Genomic DNA, 12,849 nt, shown 5'->3' with positions numbered 1-12,849 from the left:
TCATTTTTTGGAAATTTGGCGTTCTTGGATGAAAGCATAGGTACATATTCAGGAATGTACTGACCTCTGCAAAGTGCTCTGGAAATTAAAAAAAAAAAGAAAAAGATTGGGTTAGTGGTCAGTCCTATAACATTAACATTTACCCCATCTTAAATGCTTTGAGACGTAACATCATCTACTAAGCCGAGCTCAGGGCAAGGAGCCAGAGTTTATTTCCAGCCCCTGCTACCGGCCCACTGTGTAGCCTTGGGAAAGTTTGCAGCATAGGGGATAATGATTACTGAGCTGTTGCCTCATTGACCTGGGCGTTTGTGTTCCTCTCTTGCCTTTTCGGTTTTTATCCCAAAGCGTAAGTTTACGAGGCAAGGACAGTACCTGACTTCATAAGCAAGCATTCTGGAAGGGATATAAATCTCTAGGCTTCGGGGCATAAGCCAGCCTGTAATGCTAAACAAGGGAAACTTAGCTTCCAGGCAGATTATCTCCAAACTGCCAGCTGTAGCGTTTCTTTGTCTGAAGCAGCTGGTACTGACCACTCTTGGAGATAGGGTACTAGGAGAGATGGATCACTGGTTTGATCTAGTATGGCAATTCCCAGGCTCTTCTACGGTGCCAATTATATTACTGGCAGTCAATAACAATAATAAGATTACCGAGAGGAATTTAACTAATGAGATCAAATAAAGAATAAAAATTTGGTGGGGAAGGGAAGGTTGTCATATTGCCAGATGTCCAAAACATATTGAATCAAAGGAGGTGGTGTTTGTTTTTTTTCCCGTGGTAATTTTAAATACAGATTTTCAAAGTTTCTACTTTCAGAGCCTTCTAACACAATTTCAGTGAGATCAGTGGTTGCATAAAATAAAGCTTGGGAAGCAGCGTGACATATAATTAATGGAAGTAGGGGAGAAGTGGGAGGTAGGAGTAGAAAGTTTGTGAAAGTTTGCAGGGTGGAAGTGTGTAGTTTGGGCAGTGATGGATAACACTGAATTACATAAGAAGCCACAAATGGGGAGGCAGGAGAAAGAGGAAACCTCGCTGCACTGTCCTCGATGTACAGTGTGTTTCCCAACAACAGAGTCTGGGAATCAAAACGACGCCAACAGTTCGCAGCCAACATCTGAGAGCTGCAAAGCACTGAATTCCCTCTGATAGGGGTGGATGTTTGGAGGTTGTGAGCCTGAGAAAGATTTAAGCTTTGATTAGGAGGAAGGGCTTTTGCTCTGCTTCACTTTCCTAATAAATTTTGTTCGTGGAAAGGATAGGGAGCCCTGACTCTGCTGGAGCTGCGTTAGTCCGCAGGTTAGAGCACTGCGATCCCAGATGGCTGAAGCAACGCCAGCTGGTAGCACTTGGACAAAGAGTTCAGTCTGATGAAACACAGCCTGACAGCTGGTATCAGATGCTGGAGAACTGTAAGTTTCACTGAACGTGTTGCTATTGGAGTCATGACAGAGATTTCAAGGGAGGAAAAAAAAATTAATTTGAGAGATGTTAGTAGAGGATCTCATCTGCATTGAACGGAGAGCGCAGCCATGCTTCGCTGATGTTGCCAGCTGAGGAGCTGGCTTGATGTTTCTAAGGGCCTGTTTACACTACCATATAGTAGGAAGGTAGTATGATTTCTTGTTCAGAGGAACCATTGGCAGGTTGCAAAAACAAGCCTAGACTCGAGGCCATTAGCTCGTTTGCTAAAAGCTGGATCCAATTGCATCACAGTATTTTTGGCAATGATCCCTTACTTGCTTTCAGTTGTAGGGCTGAAGGGACAAAAAGTCAGGATTCAAACTTTAGAAGGATTCACAAAACAAAGTTAACATTTTTGACGGCACCTACAGGTTGACCAGAAGAGCAGGGAACTGTATCTTAAAGGGACTCCTCTGCATAGGGTGCAACTGCATTTTGTGGCAGCCTTCATCAGTTGTACACTTGAATAAACTATATTTTGGGTAACAAAACTTAGACATGTCCATGAGACAAAAAACAGCTGTGAAAGATAAGTCTCCTGGCTAGGCATAGGTGGAAAGACAGCCTCACATTTGACTGACACTCTACCCTGCCCGTCAGCACTTAGGACTGCAGGGTACCCTGAGGTTACTGCTTTCTTTGCCCATCTGTGCCAGTAGTTTCTGGGTACTTCACACTTAGAGGTCCCTGCCCAGTGTCAATATTTCTTATTTTGGACATATCTTCAAAAACTCTCTGTCTTGCCTAAGCAACCTATTGCGTATTTAAGAATATTGCATATTCACAGCTGTGGGGCTGAGGTTCTTCCCACTTTATTTTTGCAGTTTAAAAGTTAGACATCAAATCTAAACTTTTCTTCTGGGCTTTCTCAACAGCTAGTGGAGATAGTAAAACATGGTTGGAATAGGTGGTATGAAATGGCATTGGCAGATGCTGATTGCCCTCCTTTATGTATAGAAGACAGCATAAATGGCCTTCTCAGAGCAGATGTTATTAGTGTTTGTTTAGTTAAAGATTGGGCAGGTTATTCCCACTGTGTTTGAGATTTTAAGACATGGCATGATTTGTTATCTAGGTTAGGTGTGTCCCCATTCATCACGTCATTGTGGTAACGCCTGTTTGTCAATAGCTAAGTCTTTCCTTGCATTGCAGGAAAACCAGCATTTAACTTAGGAGTGAGAATCTAGTGGCAGTTGTGAATTTATCTCTAAATACCAAACAAACAGTGCCTCAGAAGTTTTAAAGCCAATTAAAAGAGTGGATGAAAAGGCAGCCATAAAAATGGGTGCCCATGCTGATGTACCAGGCTCCTCCCTGTCACACACGATGGTCTTACATATAAACTCAGTAACAAAACTGTTTAAAAAAACAGAGGGTGGTGGATTAACCTTGGCCAAGGGCCAGACTTCCAGCCAGCTACTCTCTCACTCCCCCTCCTCAACAGAACAGGAGGAGAAAACAGAATGAGAAAGCCCTTTGGTCAAGATAAAGACTTATCACTTAACAATTGCCATCATGGGCAAAATAGACTCAACTTGGGGAAAAGTAACTTAAGTTATTGCCAATTAAAACAGATTCAGGTAGTGAGCAACAAAGACAAGCATTAAACCAAAATCTTTTCTTCCCCTTTCTCAGGTTCAAGTCCAGATTCCTCTTCCTTCCCTGAGGGCACAATGAGGGTGGAAGGGGTTATAGTCAGTACAGAGTGCTTCTTCTGTGTTGCTCCCCTCTTCCACTTTTCCCCTGCATTCCCAGTGGGCTGCAGTCCTTCAGGAAAAACCTGCTTTTGCGTGGCCTCTTCATGGGCTGCAGCTTCTTCTGGGGCACATCCACCTTCTCTGGCATGTGGTCCTCTGTTGGTCCATAGAGTGGATATCTGCTCCACCATGGTCCTCCATGGACTGCAGGGAAATATCTGCCATGGAGCTCCTCCTCCTCCTGGGCACCAACACCCAGGACAGGGATCAATGATGGAAAGACGTTCCATCTAGTCATTGTAAACGGGCTTCTGTTTGCACGTTTGGCTTTCAAAATTTCCCTTTCAAAAGTTTTCTTCTAATTCTTCATAACTCTGCTCCTTCAACTTTTTCATTTGGCCTCAAAAATGAAGGGTGGAAGACAAATGGCACACCATGAAAGGAGAAAAACAAGCAACTTATAAAAATTAAAGTCTCCAAAAGAAAAGTGTTTCATTTTATAGTTTTGCCTAAAAAAATAAAATAATAAAAAAATTAAACTTTTCCCAGAAAAGATTCTATATTCAAAAGGTTGTTTTCAATGTGTTATTATAAAGAAGTCAGAAAACCAGCCCTAGAAAACAAAATAATGGATTATACTGGGGACCCTTTTACCTCCTTCTTTAAGAGTGTCGTCAGACCAAAAGGGCAACCTCATTCTTCTTCCAGACCACTAAGGACAAGGATGCTTTAATTTTCCTTGATGGCATCTGAAAGCAATGAGATAGTATCCAAGAGCCTATCTTAGAAAAGCATCAGTAAAATGCTTGCTCTCGTTTCTATCTATATTTCATAATTCCTCAGAATTACTCTAAGTCAATAATCAATGCCATTTATTCCAGTGAAAATTATTTAATGGCGCAGAGCCATCAAGTCATAACTCATTCAATAAGTTGCATGTATTTCCTCTTTCCCCTGTCCCTCTCACTGTTCGTCACATACACCCGCTGTGTAATGTTTCGAATTAAAAGGAGAAATTGAGTGCAGGAAGTGTGTTACTTGTACATCAGTTTATTAAAACCCTTATTTTCACTGGTGCTTTTAAATGCTGTCTTGACTGAAATAAGGAACTCTGGCATAATTTTCGTTCACTTAAAGAAATGAATTATTTATTACTTTAATTACTGAATGGAGTTATCTATCTGGATTTTCCTTAATTTTCACCTTTTTTTTTTTTTCTCTAGTGAAACACGTTTATTTCTTTTTTCATTTTTTTAAGTTTTATTTTTCTATTTTTACTAATCACAGTGACTACACGGTAACCCTTGTGCTACACTGCACAATTTTATCCGCACGGAAGCCTAGCTGGAGAAGCAGTAACAAAAAAGTGAGGTCCTCACACGGCAAAGCCGCGCTTAGCGGAGCTCCTTTATGCAGTGCGATTAAAAGAGCCATCGTTTTTCTTACCTCTGCCTGGCGGTGGGCATCAAGCTGCCACTTGGAGAGATGCCAACAGCACGCACCATTGACTACCCTTCCAGCAGATGCGCAATTTACCAAAGTACGGGACTGAATGAGATGAGAATGGAAGCAAAAGCTGAACAGACCAAGAGATATCAGCATTCACCTTTTGCATTGCTAAAGTCCTCAGCAGTGAAAGGTGGGAAGGAACCCCGGATCCTCCTGGGAAGGGAGCAGGGAGCATGGTGCTCTGGAAGTGCATTATCCGAGAAAAGAGCAGACTGCAAGCAGCAGCAGGAAATTCAGCTTCAGGAGATTTATGAGCTGCGGTGTCCAGAAACCCAGTGAGGAGCCTCTTGAACTGCAGAGCTGTGCTAGGAGAAGCTTATTCCCTCCCTCTTCCCCAGCATGGGCACGCGGGGCAGGTGCTAGGACGTTCTGATGTCTCGCCTTGATTTATTTATTTGATGAAAAATAATGAAAGGGATGATCCTCAAGAGTCCTTGGAGATTCCATTAACTCTGCAAATTGAGCATATTGATAAGTCGGTGATTATTTTGACATGAACTAGAGAAAGTGAAATCAAAAATGTTCGTAGGAAGGGCCTGTTTAATACGCAGAGATTTTAAAGTGTAGGTAATATTTCAAGTGTATCAAAATACAGTAAAAAGACCAGGGGTTAATTATACTGGCATGATAGTTGGAACCACATTATTATAATTCTCTTGGAAAGCACTATGGAGCATATGGAGTGAATGAGGGGCCTATGTGTGCATAATAAGTTCTGTATGGACATAAGGTGAAGGAGCAAGAGCTCTCTTGTGTGTAAGAGGCACTAAATAAGAGGAAGAAAATGATTTAACTACTTGATGGACTAACTTTGTACGTAGCAACACATTCAAGGTGCCCTATCCTTTAAGCAGCAGCATACATAAATCCACTCATTGCCGCGGTTCATCTTCATTTCACACAGCAAATACTACTGCAAATAGTCTACAGAGCACGTGCTGGAAGTTGGCTGCTCATAGAGGTGTTCGCATTGCATCAGAAGTGATATTTTGTGCTGTGCAGAACTGTTAAGCTTTTACATTTCAAGTTTGTTTCCTATTACTGCATTTTTCCTTTGATATTTCTGAACAGATTCTGGTGTGTCCCATTCTCAGGCCACTGGGTTTATTTGTGCAGGTAGATCTGACTACCTCTTAGAAGATCATCTCAGTAATGGAGAACAAGAGAAGATAAGAGACCCCCTTGAAGATACTCCTCAATTCCAAAAGATTCTGCTGGTGGCTTTAAAGGGTGGGTATTTGCTCACTTAGTCAAAAATTAATTTTAATCATCTAACAATAATGTTGTAAGAAGAAGTTTAGATATCAAATTTAGACCAGGGGACTAATTTAGACAGCTAAAGATAGGTGTAGTGAATCCAACCCAGAATACTGTTGCTTATTTAAAAGTGGAAAAATCACGCTGGAAAAGAATGCAGAGAATATTCACAGGAAAAAAAAAAACACACAAAAAAAAAAAACAAAAAACAAACAAACAAACAAAAACCACCAAAAAAACCACAAACCACCACATAAAGTGAGCTTTCTGCCTGATTTCCACTCAGTATGGTCTGTGCTGAGCAGAACAGAGACTTTAGTGCATGAAAGAAATTATGTTACTAATAAATTACTCAGGAGATAAGAAAAGTAGCCTAATTCTACAGGTGGAGCTCTGAACTAGAGTCCCCTTCCACTTTTAGTGCAGTGTACCTAAAGGTTTTGAAGTCTTCCAGGGATGGGAAAATATAATTAAGTATTCCGTGGTGTGAGATACAGCAAAAGTGTGGAATTAAGGTGACAAAGGCCACCTGGATATTTTTTTCTCCTCTAGAGTGACTGGTATTGTTTCTATTATATTGTTTTAGAAGAACTGTGGCATGCATTAACTAAGTTAGAATAAGGTGTAGAAAGGAAGTAAATGCACAGTGATTGTTGAAAATATGCACTGAGCTTTGCCAAATTAATCTCTTATGCCCAATTTTTAGAATTTATAATACATTCCACTTTTTTACATATTTCCATTTTTTCTTTAATGTCTGCATTTGCTTTCACCTCTAATGAATTGAGGGTACCAATATTAATACTTTAACTGGTAAAATTCTTCGTTTCAGCATTTTTACTATAAATTAGAAAAAAAGTCACATACTTTAGAAACCAAAAGCTGATACACAAACTCACTGTGTAGCTAATGTCACTTCCAAGAATCTTTTGGTGATGCCTGCCTGTAATTGACTTAATCATCCATTACCAGAAAAAAAAAAAGAAGAATGAGAAATTGAAGTTGTTTATGAGAGTGTACCACATAAAGTAACCATTTTCAGCAGTGTATCAAAGTTGCATTTGGGCGCATGATTCCAACAGCCATGAATAGGCCATTTTATTTTCCAAACTATGGGGCACACATTCTCTTCAGAAATACGTTTGTTTATAAAAGCAGTCTCGATACAAGTAGTATATAGCCTTAAAAAAAAAGTCTTTAACAGTAACTAAAATAACAGTCACCACTTGGTAGGAGACTTTTGAGGCTCAAGAACTAAAAGTCTTCCTCCAAACTCAGTCCTGTCTCTTGTTGAGACAGCAGAGAAGCAGAAGATAAGGAACAGGGAGAATATTTTAAAACATTTAGGTATTTACAAACATTTAAAAGTTGATCAGTGACCTAAAAGTTGATGTTTTCTAGGTATCAGCTGTTACAATAATGCATCATTATTTTGTGTAAATGGGTCATTACACTTCGAGTTATAGCTACTGCATCACATCCGTGCTGAAATGCAATGTCCACTGGAAATATTATCATGTATCTGGCAACAGATAGGCAAATGAATTAAAGACTGGAAAATAAGGGGGTAAATAAACTCAACCTGTTCGGCTAGATGAAGAGAAGGATGAAAAGTAACTTGATCACAGTGTCTAAGTACTTATGCTTGGTAACTGAAAATAATTCGGCAAAAGCATTTCAGCCTTACTGACAAATGTATATTTATCTAACCTCAACTTTCAGCTGGTGTCTGGAAGCTGTTCCTTTTGTAAGTCAGAAACTTTCCAGCAATTGGGAGCTGAAGTTAAACAAATTCAATCTTGAAATAAGAAGCAATTTCTTAACAGAGAAAGTAATTAAAGATCGGAACATGCTGTTGCTTCACTTAAAGATGGTGAATTCACCACTAAATACTGCTGTAAAACAGGGACACTTTAATCCAGTTTCTGAAAGAAATTGTGCAGCCTGTGGGAAACATTGAAGAGAGAGGAGTGGCATGTGTATTTGCTACAGGGTCTCTAATGGATTCTGTGTTATTGCAAACATACAAGGCATTAATGGAAACTTTAGTCTGTCCTGTTCCTCTGAAACACTTTCATCTTACTCAAGTTCTGAGGCTTGAGTAGATACGTATAAGAGGATGAAACTCAGTGGCTTCAGAGTACTGAGGTTAGAGTGCATTCCTCTGGACTTGCAGGCAGTGAAATGCTGGAAGGGAGAGGTCTGAAACAGTTTTACAGGGAATCCCTTTATGCCTGAGCCTTTGCACGAGCCGCATGGTACACTGCTCCAGCAGGCACACCACCGGTGGTGCTGCCAGATGTCACCTGGGCCTTCCAAATAGAAATGCATTCTCGGGTGCCTAAGTTTGTATGGGGTTTACATGTAATTAGGAGACCTCCTGTTCTTCTTTACCCTGGCCACCGATGAGCATCACATGGGGGTGCAGCCAGAAACAGGCACCCTCGGGGATCAGGGGGCCACATTTTCCTAAACCTGAAAACAAAGACAGAAATGAAAGCACGGGGTTGGGGAGAGGAAGCTGAAGTTTGTTCTGGAGGCCAAACGGGAGGCACCCTGTTACATACAGTGAGACTAGTGCTTAGATAAGCAAAGGAAATGGGGGAAGAAAACAGATGTGAAGTGCCTTTCCCAAGATCACACAGCCAGCCAGCTGGGAGCTCGGCCGACCAGCTGGGGCTCTCCCTTCCAGTCTGGAGCCTATGCATCCTCCAGCATCTCTGCTGCAAGCCATTGAGTTCAAATATATTTATAGCTATGATTCTTGCAAACAGAAGTAGTCATGGAGAAAATGTCATCGTTTGCATCAGCTAGTTTCCATACCTGCATAAAAACAATCATTAGAGGCCTCAGGAAAGATATCCTGACCGTTATTAATTTTGCAGTAATGATACAATAATGACCTAAATACAGAGAAATAATTGATAGTATTTGTTCCTGCTAAAATTTTGTCCTCCCTCTCTCCGGCATCTTTTATTTGGCTCTTAGTGTAAATAATTGTTTCTGTTGTCTAAAGCCTATACTCTGTCTATTGGGTAGGAGTATAAAGCAAGGCTCCAGATGTTAGATCAGGACCTCCTTGTCCTTCTCCCTCCCTTGTTAGTGAAAACATTGAGGAAAAGGCAATATCAACACAAGAAGAATCCAGCAGAGAGAGTGTGTTTGGTGATGCTCTGTACACCCCTACCGTACACCCTCCTCTGTACACCCCTACTGTAAGTCACATACAAGAACATTTGTAACACATGGCCCCAGCCAAGGGTAGCGGCTGGCAGGCGTTCCCAATGTGCTGTAATGGGCTACAGCTCTCTGGAAAAGTGAGATTTCATCTTCACAGCTATGCCGAGCCAAAGCAAGAGCTGGAATCAGAAATGCTGTCAGCCACTCTGAACTCCTCTGCTTTGGCATAGTAACACACTAACTCAAGGTATTGTGAAAATATTACTTTTAAGTAGAAAAGCTTGGTAAGCTGGCTAGAGTAACAAGCAACATGACACTGTCTCACTGTCTCTTTTCTCATTATTTTTAGAAACCCCATTTTAGAGAGCCAGAAAGGCATTAGCCTAAACTGTGAACATTCTGCTATACCGCCCTGTTTGGCGTTCAAGCCTTTAGGACAGTCAGTTCCTTAGTTTTTCAGAGGTGCATTTTAACTCTACTGTTCAGCTTGAGTAAGGAGCTTCCATAACCACACAAAACCCAGCTAGGATACAATCACTTTCCTCTGAGACAGAAGAAGGAAGCTCAAGGAAGTAAACTTTTCAGCCTATATTGAAATATTAATCTATACCTTCTCGGCTCCTATGGTCTCACTAATTTAGTATCAAAACATCCTTGATGCACCTAGAGAAATGAGCTCTGTGTCCTAGAAGTAAGGAGGGCAGCTGTAGAAGCAGCATGGGAAGGGGATCCCCGCATCTCTGTGCTGCTGCCTGGTGCCTTCTGGGTCGCTCCTCCTTTGCTTTGCCCCAATGGGATGTGCTGGGCTGCACTGGGCTGGGCTGGTGTGGGCTTTGGGGAAGGAGGCTGCATTCCCACATGCCCAACCCCTGCCCACCTGCTGTCCACCCACTGCATTGCAAGGGCCTGACAGGAACCCGGGAGAAGGTATTAATAGTCTATCTTGGAGTAAGGGTCAACAGGAGACCAGACATACTGCTTAAATTAGTGTGCTGTATTTACAGCAAGAGTTGCAAGTTTCAGTCACTGAAAGCCTCTTGAAAAGAAAAAGAATTTGCCCGTGACAAATCATTATTTCTTTCCCTGAAGTTATCAGCATGGACAACCACAATAATGAGTTATCAGATGTTTTAAACTGGGATTATTTCTGTGCTTCTTTTTAAGGATGTGGTATAAAACCCTGACTGATCTCAGTAGGAGATTAGATAGAACAATGCAAAATATTCTACAGAGTCCGAATAAAGTCATTCCTCAGCCATGAATAAGTACATAAGCATGCCTAAGAGAGCAATTATTTTTTTTCATGTATGTGATGGAAATAAATTGTGTTAAATGTAACAACTGAAAGTAGATGTTGATACTGAGAATTCAGGGTGGAGGTCATTTCAAACTTTTATTTTTCAGATTCCCACAAAAGCAAAAGTCTTCTAATCCTATTCCAACACCCAAGAATCAATACTAGAATCTCAGTAGACCTTGTGGGTTTAAAATTAGTTAGAGCAGTGCAGGCTCTGCTCTTCACGCCAGGGCAAACCAGCATCCAAACTGGCAAACGTTGCTGCTTCCACCGCTCAGTGATTAGCACCATGGTGAAATACCATGAACACAGGCATTTCCATGTGAGGAGATACTGTAGCTACAGTTCTGCAAATAAAACATCAGTATCAGTCTTTTATACCTGCTCAATAACCAGCTCTGGTGGAGGTGTTTCTGGCCACATAAATAAGTTTTTCTAGCTTAGGGGGGAAAAGAGTCCCCTTTGGATGATGTACACAAAATAGATTATATGAGACAATCTTTGATCATCCTTAAAGGGTACATAAAGGAAAGAAAATGTAAATCAAGATAGAATGGTAAACGGCTTTCGGTTTGGAAAACCTGAGCCCTTTTAGTTTTTACAGAGGTAACCTGCCACTGGAATTTCATAAAACAACTTCAGTTGTTTAGCATTCACCATCTGGGCATCTCAAACCTTGTCTATTTTATGGTGTAGAAAGATAATAAAGTCATCATTTCAAGGAGTAATCATTCAAGTCATCATTCCAAGTAAACTAAGGTCCAGAAACTCAAGGTTTGACATTTCAGTCTTTGGCAGGATGTGGAAACAGAAATATAGTGCTCTTATGTGTAATTTCCTGCTTCTAGAGCTTGGGCTTTCTCAATATAAACCAAGCCCAAATTTCCTCCCACTAAGGAATATGCACGAGCTTATCTGAGAGCCGACTATGCTGCTGCTGTTCTTTTTATAAGAAATAGCTCAGGCCACACCTAAATACCAAGCAATGAACATTTGTGGCATTTGAGCAATTAATTTCCCAGACAACATTTCTGACGGTGAATGGCAGAGGAAGTTGTGTGGGGTTTTTCTCTCGTCTTCCCCCACCCCCTCCACCCCCGCTGCTGGTCTTGCTGCTGTGTCTTTATCATACTTTGTGTGATGGCATCTCTACTTTGGGAAATGATGATTCCAGTGTGGGTGGATGGAAAGAGATCTGCCAGAGGGTGCAAATTTCAAATTGCTGCCACAGATACACCCTTCTGTGCTGTCTTCTCGAGATACCAGAAAAAGTCTCTAAGGAATGCCTGAGGCTTGACTCTTGGTGTAAAGATAGACTTCTACACCACGCATTTTTCTTTCAATATTAAGGAAACAGACTGTAAATACAACTAATGAGCTCAAATTGACTTAATCACTTATTCATAGAGGAAGCCATTATGAAATCCTTACTGGAAGTGGTGAAATATTTGTGTATTTATCCCAGTGATCCCATTATTGGGCTCATAAAATTGTTAAAATTGTTTAAAATGCTGCTTCCAAGTCAAGGTGACTCACCATCGGTGAACTTTACACTGAAGTCAGGCTACTTAATTTAAAAATGTTGATAAGCACAATGTGTAAGAAGTATTCCGAAGTAGGGTGCGGTGCTTACCAGTGTAAATGTGAGACTTTGCTATGTGAAATATATGAGATATGGAAACACCAGGAAAGTAAAAAAAATGTGTCTAAAATAATGGTAGTAATGGTGACTCACCAGATCTACCTCAGCAAATAACATGCTTTTCTCAGACGAGAAGAGTGCCTGTCTCTAGCTGGGTAAACTGATTACTTAGTTTCTGGTTCCCTGCATATCTGTCCTTATTAAAAGGAAGTGCAGAAGTTCAGCTGGATATGTGCTGCAGCCTGCGCTGCTGACTCTGGCTCAGGAGGGGGGAAGGGAGAGGGAGCTGATGCAAGGAGGAAAATGGAGATTTCAGAGACAGAATATTTATGACAAAGTATTAACTCAAGAAGTCACTTAGGAAATGTTTTGCTTATATAAATAATTAAATAAAAATTTTACATCCCTGTTTAAAATCTTTATTCCCCCAGTGTGGTATAGTACAGACTCCCAAGTGGATGTTTCACTGGAGTTCTGAGTAACCTCCAAAATCTGTGTGTATTTAATGTTTTGTACATGAAAACTGTTGGCTGATGTAACTGCTTCATCTTCCTTGATTTCAGTAGGTCTAGTCTGCTTTCATTAGCTTGTGTACGTGTGGGTCACCTCATATAGTGTTTATAAGAAAACTCAGCTAACTCACAGTTTCTGTTCATCAGAGCAAGACGTAAACAGCAAGGAAATAAGCTGGTCTGTCTGCTTATCCTGAACCCTAGTGCACACCCAGGCTATGTTACTCAGCCCCATCAACCTGCTTTTCCATGGATATTAACTTACATTGTGCCTTCCTCCCAACAGGC

This window comes from Calidris pugnax, unplaced genomic scaffold (genome assembly GCF_001431845.1).
Source record: "Calidris pugnax isolate Ruff unplaced genomic scaffold, ASM143184v1 scaffold171, whole genome shotgun sequence".
NCBI classification, from domain to species: Eukaryota; Metazoa; Chordata; class Aves; order Charadriiformes; family Scolopacidae; genus Calidris; species Calidris pugnax.
The sequence above is the reverse complement of the archived record's forward strand: the minus strand, read 5'-3'. Positions refer to the sequence as shown.